This window comes from Mesoplodon mirus (genome assembly GCF_964341445.2).
Source record: "Mesoplodon mirus genome assembly, chromosome: 8".
Classification (NCBI taxonomy): domain Eukaryota; kingdom Metazoa; phylum Chordata; class Mammalia; order Artiodactyla; family Ziphiidae; genus Mesoplodon; species Mesoplodon mirus.
Window position 1 is genome coordinate 90785421 of NC_138984.1, and position 17546 is coordinate 90802966.

Here is a 17546-nt window from a genome sequence, read left to right on the forward strand (position 1 = left end):
TCTCTATGGGGTGTGAATAAAGTGAGCACTGGTGTCAACCCAAGCTCAAAGACAGACTCACTGGGGGCTTCCCTGGTGGTGCAGTAGTTGGGAGTCCGCCTGCCAGTGGGAGGGACACGGGTTCGAGCCCTGGTCCGGGAGGATCCCGCGTGCCACGAAGCAGCTAGGCCCGTGAGCCACAACTACTGAGCCTGCGCTCTAGAGCCCATGAGCCACAGCTTATGAAGCCCGCGCGCCTGGAGCCCGTGCTCCACAGCGGGAGAGGCCACCGCGGTGAGAGGCCCGCACATTGCAGCAAGGAGTGGCCCTCGCTTGCCGCAGCTAGAGAGAGCCCGCGCGAGGTGGCAAGGACCCAATGCAGCCAAGGATAAATAAATTAAGTAGGTAAATGAATGGATAAAGAAAAAAGAAAGAAAACAAAAAGACAGACTGACTGACTTCCTGGATTTTGGAAGCCGTGGTGTGCACTGACCAGTCAGAGCTGAGAGTGTTCTGCAGTAGCAGTGGTAAAACTCAGGTCTCTAGGATGCAGCAAAGATGCCACTTTGTAGGTGACCCTCTGTGATCCAACACCTGACTCTTGGGCTGGGCATCCCTGTTAATCACATATGAGGAATAACGGAGTTGAAATAGACACTGCCTGCTCTGGGTTTGGTGACTGTGTGACTTTGCATCCTCTCTTGGATTTGCAAACACTACCATGAAGCCCACAAAAGCCAACAAAGTTAGATAAGATAGCCTCAGAGGACAGCACAAAGACAGCACAAAGAAATGTGCTATCTCTTTGTAGCAACTCTCTTTATGAAAAATATACTTGAACAGCTTGCAGCATCGTCTGACTTGGTCAATAAAGACTTCGGGATTTAGTCTCCCACATAGGGAAATGTTCCCTTTAACATCAGAGTGAGCTATTTTCCCCAGTACTACAATGATTGTTACGCAGTTTGTAGACCTTCGAGAACTCTCCCTAGATGGGATCTGCCAACCACCAGCCACACAAATACAAACGATTGCTTGACTTCAGTGGAAAAAGACTCCAGGAGAAAAATCTTTACGTTATCATCGTGAATGTTGGGGGTCCCTATCCTGCTAAACTTGTTTCTCTACTCCTCAGATAGAATTTCCTCACTTTAGCATTCAAAAAGAATTTACAGTATGAAATAATTTCATTCGACCGGTACATTAATTTAATTTCATGGAGATAAAACTTGCAGCAACCTCCTCAGGTTCAGCAGGATGCAGTGCTGCTCAAGACCAGATCGTTAAAATATTTTTTTAATGATCTAAATAGTCAACCAGTAACCCTTACTGTTAACATTACGTTTGTCAGAACTGAAACAAAACTATAAAACTTACCAGGTTGCTGTCTTGCTTTGACTACTATTTTAAGGCTGATATGCAGGAGGCGGGTAAATCGTTAGTAATTAATACGTGGGCAACAAAGAGAAGATATTCAAGTTCAACATCTTTCCAAAGATCAAGAATTTGATGATGAGTGGCTGAATGTGGATTATATATCCACCATAGAAGGAAAACAGTCTCTTCAAAATGGAATGTATTTTCCAAAACTGAATAGATCTGTGCCTCAAGTAGTTCCATCAGACAAATTGTGCCCTAAATCTTCTTTGAACTGCTGGGCTTTAATCAAATTTAGATAGAAAAGGTTTCATTTTACATAACCTATATTTAAAGCTTCTATTGTGTCTTCAAAGTGATTTGCTTCAGTGCATGTGTTTTTGGTGTGAGTCCAACTTCTTAACCTGTCTAGACTTTCAGTGATAAAAGTTCATATGAACTTAAATAATATGCCAGCATTGAACGCTTTCAGGCTACTTATTGATATTCTCCTTGTCTCCAGTATATCCAGATAAAATGAACTGAATCTTTATAAAAACTGACATTAATTGGTATGATTCCCTACATCAATACCTCCATCAATTTTAAATATCCTTCAGTATTCTGTGTATGTTGGAATCTGAGATAATGAAATGTTTATGTCAAGATAGCATGGGCTCTGATGTGGTAAAAATATAACCCTGGAGTCCCAGTTACTTAACACAATAACGGTTTATTTCTTTTTCCTGCTAAGTCCTCATGTTAGTCAGCTAACTCTTCAGGGGAGCTGCCCTCCATGCTGTGACACAAAGATGCAGGCTGTTTGTATCATATGGATCCTCCGTCTCAGTACATGTCCTTCTTTGTATAATGGCAGGAGAAAAGAGAGTCAGAGCATTGCACACTGATTCCTGAATGCTTCAGCCCAGGAGTGCCTCTTGTTCATGGCCCATTGCCCAGATGCAATCACACAGGATGGGGACACATGGATATTCAGTGAACAGCACCTGCCTGATTCAGGGAGTTTTCAGCATTCTGAGGGAGTGTTGCAAACTTATTGCATCTGATTCTGTGAAAATACAGGCTCTTTCAATGTTACTATTTTTTTTAAAGTTCCTGTTTAATGGGACATGTTTAAATGTATACCTAACATCCATGCTTATGATTAGACATATAAAAGCAGAATATAACTCATAAAATAATTCCTTCGCCCTCATTTTTTATAAGTTATTCTTGTTGTATGAATATTAAGATTACTTTTTGGTAAAGATATTGTTTTACTGTTTGGGTGATAAAGGTCAAAGACACACATGTAGGCAGGAAGTAGGGTTTCACTTGAGTAAGAGGCTTTTCATGGTGCCAAGCATAAGATTCTAGGAATATTCTGAGGAAGAAGCAAACCTCTCCCTTCCAAAGGGAATCCAGGGTTGAGAGGAATTTTGCTCAGGGAGGCAGCAGAATTCTCTTCTCGAAGTGGGTGAGACTATCAAGAGATAATGTCTTGTGTGGGGAGGAAGGACAATAGCCAGACTAAGGCCTGGGGAGCAATGCTCCTAGACAAGGGCCTGGTTTACCTTTGAGACAACTTTTAGGAAGGAAGCAAAAAATCTTGTTAATTTAGATGGAGATTGCAATAAAGGAAATGGGAAGACCCCCCAGTGGAAGGCTATACTCTGGAAGACAAAGGCAGTGTGCAAGTGGCTGAGCCTGGCTGTAATGATACTTCAGGGGGTAGGAGGAGTGGGAGATGAGGCTGGGGAAATAGACAGGGGCCAGATCTTAGATTTGCTTCCAGAGTCAATGTAGAGTCATCGTGGGATTCATTTCAGGACAATACATTATTAGATTTTCATCTTAGAGACCTCACGGGGGAAGCAATTGCAGTCCAGAGATGATGATTTGGGAATTATGGCAGTGGTGAGGATAGTGATCAAATACTTGGAGATAGGCTCTACAGTACTTGGTGAGCTATTGATAGTGGGGTAGAGAGTTGTAAGTGAATGGTGATGACTTCCAGGTTTCAGCCTTGGGAGATGGTGATAATGGGGCCATATTCACTGGGAGAGAGCAAGAGAAGGCTGAGTGTGGAGGACGCAATGGGGCTGTTCTGTGCATGGTGAATTTGAGCTATTTGTGGCATAGAACAGGCACTCAATAACTACTAAATATGTGAATTCCTTACTCCTTCAGAAAGAAAAGCAATGACTATTTCCCAATATCTGGGCCCCACACAGGAACAGTGTATCTATTAGAATTAAGATAATAAAGGATCAATATTTTTAACATCTTTATTGGAGTATAATTGCTTTACAATGGTGTGTTAGTTTCTGCTTTATAACAAAGTGAATCAGTTATACATATGTCCCCATATCTCTTCCCTCTTGAGCCTCTCTCCCTCCCACCCTCTCTATCCCACCCCTCTAGGTGGTCACAAAGCACCGAGCTGATCTCCCTGTGCTATGTGGCTGCTTCCCACTAGCTATCTATTTTACGTTTGGTAGTGTTTATATGTATATGTCACTCTCTCACTTTGTCCCAGCTTACACTTCCCCCTCCCCGCATCCTCAAGTCCATTCTCTAATAGGTCTGTGTCTTTATTCCTGTCTTGCCCCTAGGTTCTTCATGACCTTTTTTTTTTTTTAGAGTCCATATATATGTGTTAGCATACAGTATTTGTTTTTCTCTTTCTGACTTATTTCACTCTGTATGACAGACTCTAGGTCCATCCACCTCATTACAAATAACTCAATTTCGTTTCTTTTTATGGCTGAGTAATATTCCACTGTATATATGTGCCACATCTTCTTTATCCATTCATCTGTCGATGGACACTTAGGTTGCTTCCGTGTCCTGGCTATTGTAAATAGAGCTGCAATGAACATTTTGGTACATGACTCTTTGAATTATGGTTTTCTCAGGGTACATGCCCAGTAGTGGGATTGCTGGGTCGTATGGTAGTTCTATTTTTAGTTTTTTAAGGAACCTCCATACTGTTTTCCATAGTGGCTGTATCAATTTACATTCCCACCAACAGTGCAAGAGGGTTCCATTTTCTCCACACCCTCTCCACCATTTACTGCTTGTAGATTTTTTGATGATGGCCATTCTGACTGGTGTGAGATGATATGTCATTGTAGTTTTCATTAGCATTTCTCTAATGATTAATGAGGTTGAGCATTCTTTCATGTGTTTGTTGGCAATCTGTATATCTTCTTTGGAGAAATGTCTGTTTAGGTCTTCTGCCCATTTTTGGATTGGGTTGTTTGTTTTTTTGATATTGAGCTGCATGAGCTGCGTGTAAATTTTTGAGATTAATCCTTTGTCAGTTGCTTCACTTGCAAATATTTTCTCCCATTCTGAGGGTGGTCTTTTCGTCTTTATGGTTTCCTTTGCTGTGCAAAAGCTTTTAAGTTTCATTAGGTTCCATGTGTTTATTTTTGTTTTTATTTCCATTTCTCTAGGAGGTGGGTCAAAAAGGATCTTGCTGTGATTTATGTCATAGAGTGTTCTGCCTATGTTTTCCTCTAAGAGTTTTATAGTGCCTGGCCTTACATTTAGGTCTTTAATCCATTTTGAGTTTATTTTTGTGTATGGTGTTAGGGAGTGTTCTAATTTCATTCTTTTACATGTAGCTGTCCAGTTTTCCCAGCACCACTTATTGAAGAGGCTGTCTTTTCTCCACTGTATATTCTTGCCTCCTTTATCAAGGATAAGGTGACCGTAAGTACATGGGTTTATCTCTGCGCTTTCTATCCTGTTCCATTGATCTATATTTCTGTTTTTGTGCCAGTACCATACTGTCTTGATTACTGTAGCTTTGTAGTATAGGCTGAAGTCAGGAAGCCTGATTCCTCCAGCTCCATTTTTCTTTCTCAAGATTGTTTTGGCTATTCAGGGTCCTTTTTGTTTCCATACAAATTGTGAAATTTTTTCTTCTAGTTCTGTGAAAAATGCCAGTGGTAGCTTGACAGCGATTGCACTGAATCTGTAGATTGCTTTGGGTAGTATAGTCATTTTCACAATGTTGATTCTTCCAATCCAAGAACATGGTATATCTCTCCATCTGTTTGTATCATCTTTAATTTCTTTCATCAGTGTCTTATAATTTTCTGCATACAGGTCTTTTGTATCCTTAGGTAGGTTTATTCCTAGATATTTTATTCTTTTTGTTCCAATGGTAAATGGGAGTGTTTTCTTAATTTCACTTTCAGATTTTCATCATTAGTGTATAGGAATGCAAAAGATTTCTGTGCATTAATTTTGTATCCTGCTACTTTACCGAATTCATTGCTTAGCTCTAGTAGCTTTCTGGTAGCATCTTTAGGATTCTCTATGTATAGTATCATGTCATCTGCAAACAGTGACAGCTTTACTTCTTCTTTTCCGATTTGGATTACTTCTTCTTCTCTGATTGCTGTGGCTAAAACTTCCAAAAGTATGTCGAATAACAGTGGTGAGAGTGGGCAACCTTGTCTTGTTCCTGATCTTACTGGAAATGGTTTCAGTTTTTCACCATTGAGGACGATGTTGGCTGTGGGTTTGTCATATATGGCCTTTATTATGTTGAGGAAAGTTCCCTCTATGCCTGCTTTCTGGAGGGTTTTTATCATAAATGGGTGTTGAATTTTGTTGAAAGCTTTCTCTGCATCTATTGAGATGATCATATGGTCTTTCTCTTTCAATTTGTTAATATGGTGTATCACATTGATTGATTTGCGTGTATTGAAGAATCTTTGCATTCCTGGGATAAACCCCACTTGATCATGGTGTATGATCCTTTTAAAGTGCTGTTGGATTCTGTTTGCTAGTATTTTGTTGAGGATTTTTGCATCTAGTTCATCAGTGATATTGGCCTGTAGTTTTCTTTCTTTGTGACATCTTTGCCTGGTTTTGGTATCAGGATGATGGTGGCCTCGTAGAATGAGTTTGGGAGTGTTCCTCCCTCTACTATATTCTGGAAGAGTTTGAGAAGGATAGATGTTAGCTCTTCTCTAAATGCTTGATAGAATTCGCCTGTGAAGCCATCTGGTCCTGGGCTTTTGTTTGTTGGAAGATTTTTAATCACAGTTTCAATTTCAGTGCTTGTGATTGGTCTGTTCATATTTTCTGTTTCTTCCTGGTTCAGTCCCAGAAGGTTGTGCATTTTTAAGAATTTGTCCATTTCTTCCAGGTTGGCCATTTTATTGGCATATAGTTGCTTGTAGTAATCGCTCATGATCCTTTGTATTTCTGCAGTGTCAGTTGCTACTTCTCCTTTTTCATTTCTAATTCTATTGATTTGAGTCCTCTCCCTTTTTTTCTTGATGAGTCTGGCTAATGGTTTATCAATTTTGTTTATCTTCTCAAAGAACCAGTTTTTAGTTTTATTGATCTTTGTTATCATTTCCTTCATTTTCATTTTTTCATTTATTTCTGATCTGATCTTTATGATTTCTTTCCTTCTGCTAACTTTGGGGGTTTTTTTGTTCTTCTTTCTCTAATTGCTTTAGATGTAAGATTAGGTTGTTTATTTGAGATGTTTCTTGTTTCTTAAGGTAGGATTGTATTGCTATAAAATTCTCTCTTAGAATTGCTTTTGCTGCATCCCATAGGTTTTGGGTCGTTGTGTTTTCATTGTCATTTGTTTCTAGGTATTTTTTGATTTCCTCTTTGATTTCTTCAGTGATCTTTTGGTTATTAAGTAGTGTATTGTTTAGTCTCCAGGTGTTTGTATTTTTTACAGATTTTTTCCTGTAATTGATATCTAGTCTTATAGCGTGGTTGTCGGAAAAGATACTTGATACGATTTCAATTTTCTTAAATTTACCAAGGCTTGATTTGTGACCCAAGATATGATCTATCCTAGAGAATGTTCCATGAGCACTTGAGAAGAATGTGTATTCTGTTGTTTTTGGATGGAATGGCCTATAAATATCAATTAAGTCCATCTTGTTTAATGTATCACTTAAAGCTTGTGTTTCCTTATATATTTTCATTTTGGATGATGTGTGCATTGGTGAAAGTGGGGTGTTAAAGTCCCCTACTATGATTGTGTTACTGTCGATTTCCCCTTTCATGGTTGTTAGTATTTGCCTATGTATTGAGGTGCTCCTTTGTTGGGTGCATAAATATTTACAATTGTTATATCTTCTTCTTGGATTGATCCCTTTATCATTATGTAGTGTCCTTCTTTGTCTCTTGTAATAGTCTTTGTTTTAAAGTCTATTTTTTCTGATATCTGAATTGCTACTCCAGCTTTCTTTTGGTTTCCTTCTGCATGTAATATTTTTTCTACCCCCTCACTTTCAGTCTGTATGTGTCCCTAGGTCTGAAGTGGGTCTCTTGTAGACAGTGTATATATGGGTCTTATTTTTGTATCCATTCAGCCAATCTGTGTCTTTTGGTTGGAGCATTTAATCCATTTATATTTAAGGTAATTATCGATATGTATGTTCCTATTACCATTTTCTTAATTGTTTTGGGTTTATTACTGTAGGTCTTTTCCTTCTCTTGTGTTTCCTGCCTAGAGAAGTTCCTTTAGTATTTGTTGTAAAGCTGGATTGGCGGTGCTGAATTCTCTTAGCTTTTGCTTGTCTGTAAAGCTTTTAATTTCTCCATCAAATCTGAATGAGATCCTTGCTGGGTAAAGTAATCTTGGTTGTATGTTTTTCTCCTTCATCACTTTAAATATGTCCTGCCACTCTCTTCTGGCTTGCAGAGTTTCTGCTGAAAGATCAGCTGTTAACCTTATGGGGATTCCCTTTGTGTTATTTGTTGATTTTCCCTTGCTGCTTTTAATATGTTTTCTTTGTATTTAATTTTTGATAGTTTGATTAATATGTGTCTTGGTGTGTTTCTCCTTGGATTTATCCTGTATGGGACTCTCTGTGCTTCCTGGACTTGATTAACTGTTCCCTTTCCCACATTAGGGAAGTTTTCAACTATAATCTCTTCAAATATTTTCTCAGTCTCTTTCTTTTTCTCTTCTTCTTCTGGGACCCCTATAATTCGAATGTTGGTGCATTTAATATTGTCCCAGAGGTCTCTGAGATTGTCCTCAATTCTTTTCATTCTTTTTTCTTTATTCTGCTCTGCAGTAGTTATTTCCACTATGTTATCTTACAGGTCACTTATCCGTTCTTCTGCCTCAGTTATTCTGCTATTGATTCCTTCTAGAGAATTTTAAATTTCATTTATTGTGTTGTTCATCACTGTTTGTTTGCTCTTTAGTTCTTCTAGGTCCTTGTTAAACATTTCTTGTATTCTCTCCATTCTATATCCAAGATTTTGGATCATCTTTGCTATCATTATTCTGAATTCTTTTTCAGGTAGACTGCCTATTTCCTCTTCATTTGTTAGGTCTGGTGGGTTTTTGCGTTGCTCCTTCATCTGCTGTGTGTTTCTCTGTCCTCTCATTTTGCTTAACTTACTGTGTTTTGGGTCTCCTTTTCGCAGGCTGCACGTTCGTAATTCCCATTGTTTTTATTGTCTGTCCCCAGTGGCTAAGGTTGGTTCAGTGGGTTGTGTAGGCTTCCCGGTGGAGGGGACTGGTGCCTGCGTTCTGGTGGATGAGGCTGGATCTTGTCTTTCTGGTGGGCAGGTTCACATCTGGTGTTGTGTCTTGGTGTGTCTGTGCCCTTATTATGATTTTTGGCAGCCTCTCTGCTAGTAGATGGCGTTGTTTCTGTCTTGCTAGTTGTTTGGCATAGAGTGTCCAGCACTGTAGCTTGCCGGTCGTTGAGTGGAGCTGGGTCTTGGCATTGAGATGGAGATCTCTGGGAAAATTTTGCTGTTTGATATTATGTGGAGCTGGGAGGTCTCTTGTGGACCAGTGTCCTGAACTTGGCTCTCCCACCTCAGGGGCACAGCCCTGACGCCTGGCTGGAGCACCAAGAGCCTGTCATCCACACGGCTCAGAATAAAAGGGAGAAAGAAAAAGAAAGAAGAAGATAAAATAAAATAAAGTAAAATAAAATAAAATAATTAAAATAAAAAATAATTATTAAAACATTTTTAAAGTAATAAAAAAATTAAAAATAAAAAAATAGAAAGGAAGAAAGAAGAGAGCAACAAAACCAAAAAACAAATCCACCAATTATAACAAATGCTAAAGGCTATACTAAAAAAAATTTAAAAACCCTGACAGACAGAACCCTAGGACAAATGGTAAAAAGCAAAGCTATACAGACAAAATCTCACACAGAAGCATACACATACACACTCACAAAAAAAGAAAAAGGGAAAAAAATATATATATCGTTGCTCCCAAAGTCCACCTCCTCCATTTGGGATGATTCATTGTCTATTCAGGTATTCCACAGATGCAGGGTACATCTAGTTGATTGTGGAGATTTAATCCGCTGCTCCTGAGGCTGCTGAGAGAGATTTCCCTTTCTCTTCTTTGTTCGCACAGCTCCCGGGGCTCAGCTTTGGATTTGGCCCCGCCTCTGTGTGTAGGTCACCTGAGGACGTCTGTTCTTCACTCACACAGGACGGGGTGAAAGGAGCCACTGATTCGGGGGCTCTGGCTCATTCAGGCCGGGGGGAGGGAGGGGTATGGATGCGGGGCGAGCCTGAGGCGGCCGAGGCTGGCATGACGTTGCACCAGCCTGAGGCACACCCGTGCATTCTCCCGGGGAAGTTGTCCCTGGATCACGGGACCCTGGCAGTGGCGGGCTGCACAGGCTCCCAGGAGGGGAGGCATGGATAGTGACCTGTGCTTGCACACAGGCTTCTTGGTGGCTGCAGTAGCAGCCTTAGCGTCTCATAAGGCTCAATTTTTATTCAAAGTTGTCCTCCACTAAGAGTCAGAGGTACTCATTATTACTCAGGTCTTGATACAGTGTTCTGCCCTTTGGGTTAGACCTCCTGGTTCTGACTGCTTGAAACATAGGCAAGTTTCCTAGATCTTCTGGACTCTGTGCCTATACCAGCATCTACCAGCTGGCTTTGGCACCCACAACACCCACCCAGTGAGCAGGTTGTCTTCTCCCTGGCCTCAGCCAGCTTCCCATCTGTTCCACCTAAGATCTTGCAGCCCTGATAGTCATCTGACTGTCTTCCTATAGCAATGATACAGACACTGCCTCTGGGCATTCCTAGGTGATCACTGTGTAGTTGCAAATCACTCATACTAAAGTAATGTTCATCAACCGCACTAGGACTATCAAAATAAATTATTGTTTTCCTCCCCCAAACTTCACAGACACCCCAAATTCAGTGCTTGGTATATGAAAAGTACTCATTTAATACTGAGTGACTGAATGGACGATGAATAAATTCAAAGGGGGGCTATCAGAAAAATATACCTCTTACTAGCCTGTCGACACACCTTGTGCTCACACACTTGTGATTTCTCAATAGCCCCCATGCCAGTGATGCAGATACCTGAATACACATAAAGTGGTGAACACAATTTTCACTAATAACTGACTGGAAATAGCTAAACTCATCCTACATCTACAGCCTCAGAGTTCCACATACACGTATCAAAGGAGAGGAGTATGTAGGTCAACAGCCTTTGTGACACAACCTCCTGAAAGAAGTATAATAAAGCATCTTTTTACAGAGATGGCAAACACGGCAGGAAAAGGAGTAACACATTCTTAATTGGAGACATTCAGATTTGCCCTTAATTTAATTCCGCAGCCCAGCAGCCACGATTAGATTTGCATCATGATGTATCTTCAATACTATCTATTTTCACAAATGAGAACTTTCCTGCATATGGTTCTGATGGATTCTGACATTTTAAAATATGTCCTATTGTCCTTTTCTGTGCAGTAGACCAAGCATAGAGTGTTCACTCCTATATCACTGTCACTGTACTATCAGACCAGACGGCTACTTCATCACAGAATCAAGAGTTAGGGATAATTCATGCTATTCCTTGCTCTAGAATGTGAAAACAGAAAGCATTTGCTGCACTCAACCCAGCAGCAACCGCCTTGTCAGAGGGCATTTGGTGCTATGGCTGCACTGCCTTCAGGAATGAGATTTCATTCCGTGGAGTCCTAAGCTCTCAGGTTGCAGAGAAAACTGTTGAAGCACGTGAGTTGATGCTTCATCCAGTAACCAAATTAAGGCTAGAGTGCCTCTTTGTTAAGGAAAACAAAATGCAATAAAACAGTTCTAAAATGGGAAAGATTATATCTGGACCCTCCATTGTTTCATAGTCAAGGATTTCTCCCCTTCATAGGAAAAAAAAAATACGAATGTTGGCTTAATATTCAGAGCAGTTGTTTTTGTGTCTGTGAACATTAAATGTTAGAAACGGAAGAGCTATTTATCCTCAGCCTGCTGAAGAGAACAGTGGAAATTTCTCTTTATTGGTCTATAAATAAGCCAAGTCTGAACACACCCTTTATTGGGAGAAGAGCCACAGCAGCTCATCTCACAAGCCAACAGGCTCGTCAGGATTCCCTCATGTGATATTGCCACGAGCATGCAGAGGAAGACACAGACAAAAGATTGTCCTCTCAAACTATCAAACTTATTTAACCCGAGAGCAACTAGTATTCCCTAAGTGAAAGAAAGATGCATATAAAATCATAAACATTTATGGCTAACAGGTGTTATTGTTTAGGAAAAGCTTGGTGAATCAGTGACGTGTCATTTAACACAAGCTCAGAAGTGATAAATCAAATGGCTGTCGGTTCCTTTCTTTTATAATCACATATTATCAACAAAGACATGTAGGGCTTTGGAGCTTTGTCTACGTAGTACCAAAATCAACTGGTTAATTCAGAAAAAAAAAAAAAACCTCCCCCCAAATATCAGTTAAGATGCCTGTTTGAATTATACAGACAGAAGATCTGGTTGCATTAATTTTTTTATATATCAATTATTTGTGGTTGTGAACATGTAAAAAAAGCCACTGAAAATGTCTCAATTATATGGGCAATATAATCCATCCTTTCTATTTGAATCTGTTTAATTTGTTCATGTATATTAACTTTTTCAGATTAGATATCCTGTGAAAACAGACAGCTCCACTAAGGGAATTTAGTTGTGCAGGCAAAATTAAAAGGCTATCAGTGTGAAAAGTGAGAACAGACAGAAAGCTTAACAAATTGGAAAGAACAACAGGCAGCTAGCAATAATCGTGTTCCTTTTCCAAGGAAGGAACTGTTTGCCTGTTCTCTGTACATGATTTGAGGCTTATACCCATATTAATGATGATACCTCTTCCATCAGTATCTTGGATTATTACCAGTGTCTGGGAGAAATTTTATTGGCTGCTGCAGTTCATTGAGAATTAATTGATATGACACGCTTACTCCACATGAACTTGGAAAAAAGTCTATCGAGTGAGTGATTTAATTCACTTTATGTTAATTATAAATTATTCCAGGCAACACTATTAAGGGTGGACTTGTTTCCAGCTCTTGGACTGTACATGTGAGCAGTTTGTACTTCCGACACTCTGGATACCCTGACTTTGACTGGCTGGCTAACACCTTAGGAAAGGCATTAATTTGGCATTCCCACCAATATTTGCGATGTGGCATGTTCTTAAACAAATTAGGCCAGAAGGAGGCAGCAAAACAGCCCACTTATCTTTATTTGTAATTTAAGCAACAGGATGAGAGACAACCTCCGAATTGGATAATTAAAAATATTTACCCACACTCTGTATGTTTTAAATAATCTCCTAAGTGTTTCATAAAACTAGAAAGGAAGGGGGTGGGGTGACCGGCTGACAAACCAAATGGAAAATGAAAGATGACTTTGGAAAGAGAATGTAAAGAGTTACTGGCCGCATCCTAGAGAACTCTTTATTTTCATTTCCTGTTCGATGCTGCTGATGAGTAGATTCCTCGCGGTTCTCCCTCTCAGTGAGCACGCACTAGTACTTTTATTAAAAGAAGTCCACCAGAATGCGGGTAGTTGTTATGCAGAAGCGGTAACTCACATAATGGGGGATGGCATTTCTTTCCACTTGTGCTGCTCCGCTGGTTCTAATAGCAACCTGGAGCTCAATTTCCTCCTCAAGAACAAGGCATTTCATGTGGAATGTCAATTATTAAAATGCAGTGTCCCGTGTCTTACTTCTCACTAGATGAATTCATTTGCAAAATTTGCTAATTTATGCAAATGATCCTTAACCTGTAACTGCCTGGAATCTATTTTACTGTTTCTGGCTTTTGGCAGCTTGGAGCCTAAGTGCAGGAAGGAAATCCATTAATGCAGAATTTGTCAGTTCCGTCATCATTATATCGGTGATTGAGTTGTTACTGACCCCCCCCCAAAAAAAAAACACCCACCATCACCAATAACAACAGATAAAAATGTGTTATTAAGTGGAAGCCAGCTGACAGCCGGAGCTGAGAAATCTAGAGATTAAATGAAAGATAAACTAGGATGAGAGGATCTGGTACCTGCATGTCTTAACATCCTGAGTAATGTTAGAAGCGAATCGTCTCCTTTTCGGAAGAAACTAACTGGTTAATAACCCAAGGAGGGCCTATCAGCTACTGACTAAGACAGATACAGATAGTAGACAGGTAAGAAATTTCTTCCTGAGAGTAAAAACTGAACTGGCCTGGGTTTTAGTAAATACAAAGCACAATTTTTAATTTTGGGCCATGGTTACATGTAAGACAAGGCAGCAAAAAAGGGATGTTTGTCAAGAAGGGGATCGCTGCATATGTGTGTGTGTGCACGGGTCTGCGCATGGGTACGCGTTCAGATCTTGGGGTACAAGTGGACCTGCCTGATGTTTCTGTGTCTGAATGTGTGTTCCCACAGGTACCGCATACATCAGACCTTGAGGCGTTACTCCGGATGAGTTGGAGTTTGTACGTTCGTACATCAATGGTACCGTGTTTTAATCAACTGTTCTGAAAAGACATCCTGCAGTTTTGCCCCCACTGGCCCTGATGGTTACACAGTCTCTTTTTATAAACAGTGTTGAAAAAGAGCTTTCTGCAAACCTCAGAGTTGCTTTTCCTTTTTTTTTTTTTTTTTTTTTTTTTTTTGAGGTCATGGAAAGGATTCAGATTCCCGGCCTGGCTTCTGAATCCACAGGAAATGGGATACATCACATCGTTTTTATTGTGTTCTTCATTCTGGTAAGTTTCCAAAGGCCACTGCATTCAGCAGTTGAGCAAGCTGGATTGGATAAGCCAGGGAGACTTGACCAAGGAAGCAGACGGTCACAGTGTTTGTGTGTGTGCGTGTGTGTGTGTGGAATAAGCATAGGTGAGCTCTAGTCTGGGCACCCTCCCTGGGCGACTGATGCAGAATCTACCCATCAAGCAGTGCCTCCACCCCAGACTCCTTCATCGCACAGACCACTTTCCACTGTCGTCCATGATTTCTTTTGCTTGGCCTTTGACTTATCTGAATCCATGCTACACGTACATGGCCACAAGCTGTCCTTGTAACCTGCTCTTCCGACTGCTGGGTTGTATTTTCCTCTTTCAAGTGTACCAGTAGTTGCAAAGTGGATGGGGGCATTTGCTGTGGATATTGGAATGGATTCTTTCAACTCCACAAGGGATTTCAATTAAAGAGAAAAAAGAGAATCTGCCCTTGATAAAATGGACAATTACCACTTCAAGGAACCTGTCCAAACTCTAGAAGAATAATATGAGAGGACACATTTAATCACTCACTTTGCTCCTATTTCTTTCAGAATCATGTCTCTTTAAATCTACTGAGGGAGATATCCCTTCTGGCCCACAGGATGCCACAATGACTTGATGATTTATTTATGCAGCACTTGGCAGCCCATAGTCCAGTTTGTGGCTGAAGCTGAATTTTATGAGCCTTCCCCTAGTGAGTATATTTTAACATTGTATTAAAAATATATTTTTTGAAAACCTCAGTCATGTTTGGCTCAGCCTCGGGCCCTGAGAAAGACAGTGACAGAAGTGAGGAATTAATATTGCTAAGGACTTAGCTAGTGAAATTTTTATTGTAGGAGATTAGAAAAGTGTAAAGTTTTTATTTGGGGAAGGGAAAAATGGTATTGAGACCTAAATGCTTTAGTGATATCGAATGTGACCTTTTCTATTTATAGCAATTCATCTGGTCAGTAAACAATTTATTGGGCTTCTACTATCTTCCAGGAAGTATTCTAGGCCTAGAGGACTGTGGCGAAAAAGACAAGCACTGCCTCTTCTCTTCTGGAACAGACATATCAGAGAAAGGAGATGGATAATAAACAGGTAAATAAATATTATAGGTGAACAGAATGGTTTCAGATCACAATAACAGTAAGTCCCATATAATAAAGAGGAACTTTGAGCTGAGACTTGGCCTGGGGTGCAGAGAATTTCTACATTCGCTCAAGAAGATTGCTTCTGTAATGTCAAATCAGAAAAGTAGAAGATCTGACAAAATAATTTCCTGGACAGTTTTGCTTCTTCAAAATCTAGCTCAAAATAAAAATATATTGTCAAACTCAAACGAATGGGTTTAGACCTTGAAGAAACCAAGATGGTCAGGCAGCTACTTCTAGAAGTAGCTTTGTAGTTTAGCATCGTGTATTTAAGTTCAAAGATGTAGTTTGGCTCTTACTGCTGATACAGTGGAGACAGATTTCACTTCACTTAAATTACTACTGAAAAGTGAAGGTCAAAGGAAAGCCTGGGATTGTGCCTAAGTCTAGGCCAGAAGATATCAGGGGTCTTGTTATTTTTAAAAACCATAGCCAAGAACAATCACTAAAGCTGAGACTCAGATGTGAGCAATTATAATCTAGACCTTTGCTTCTTAGGAACCGCTGGCCATGGAATGAAAAATCAGTAAACTCACTGAAATCATATTAGTATCTCTTTATAGTAAACAAAGATCTTTTCTCAGAACAAAATTTCAAGGGATTCATCACTCATAAAGGAATAGATATAATTATTACCATGTAACATTAATTGTCAAAAGCATTTTAATTGACTTATTGGGTACTAATAATGTATAAGGATACTGCATAGAACATGCAATTAGATGCTTTTCTGCCTATTAAATGTCTAATCATAATTTAACAGATAGACACAGTTCGACATTCTTAAGCTGAAGTGAATCTGTCACCATTAAATTGCTAGTGATCATCTTTAAAGAAAACAATTGTTATTGTAACTTCTCCACTATGTAGTCTTCAATGCCTGTGCCAGTCCATTGAGATTGCTTTATGAGAAACTTATGTGTGTGTCAGTGCATGTTTCACTGAAGGTACTCAAGCATACACTTGAGTTAGGATTACAGTAATTTTGTTGTCCAAAGTATCAAGGGAGAGAAGGTTTGATCTAATAGGCGTCCCCCCCGAACTGTCATGTACACAACTACGTGCTATAATGAGCTGACTGTTAGGGAAACCTTGGGTATGGTCAGGCACCATATTCTTGAGAATGTGGCAGGATCCTCCTACTCTATTCCAGTCAGGGCTCATGGTGCTTCTTTTTTTTTTTTTTTTGCGGTACACGGACCTCTCACTGTTGTGGCCTCTCCCGTTGCGGAGCGCAGGCTCTGGACGCGCAGGCTCAGCGGCCATGGCTCACAGGCCCAGCCGCTCTGCGGCATGTGGGATCTTCCCGGACCGGGGCACGAACCCGTGTCCCCTGCATCAGAAGGCGGACTCTCAACCACTGCGCCACCAGGGAAGCCCTCATGGTGCTTCTTGAGGTGACAATAACAGATAAATTCTGGACTCCACTCAGGCCATAACTCACAACCTGAAGCAAACTTGGATAGTCTGGTTCATCTACTTTCCAGGGGAGTTCCTCAATTGGTTAAATGTCTGGATCTCCTGGGACTTTATAAAAAATGTTCTCACAGAGAGCCAAAACCCTTTGGTTCTTTCTCTACCTCTTGGTACTATACTGAATCAATCTCACCCCTCTTCTACATGATGGCTGGCTTCTTTGGTTATTCTAGAAAATTCTAAGTCAAAGCTCTAGTGAGGCTAACACTCTTAAGCAAGTGATACCATAGTACTGATGGAAAGGTATAGCTTTAGAATCAGCTAGAACTGAATTTGAATGTCACACTTTCTGTGTGAACTTGGGCAGATATACACTACTCCTTGAGCCTGAGTTTACTTATTTGTAAAATGGGAATGATCATAACTACTTTACAGAACGTTGTGAGGATTAAATGAGCAAACAGCCCAAAACTAAGCATCTAGTAGTTGCTCAAAACTGAAAGCCCCCTTACCTTTCGACTCTCAAGTACCTTGCCTTATAAATATACCTCCATCTCATACATCATTTCACGTCACAGGTATTTAAAGT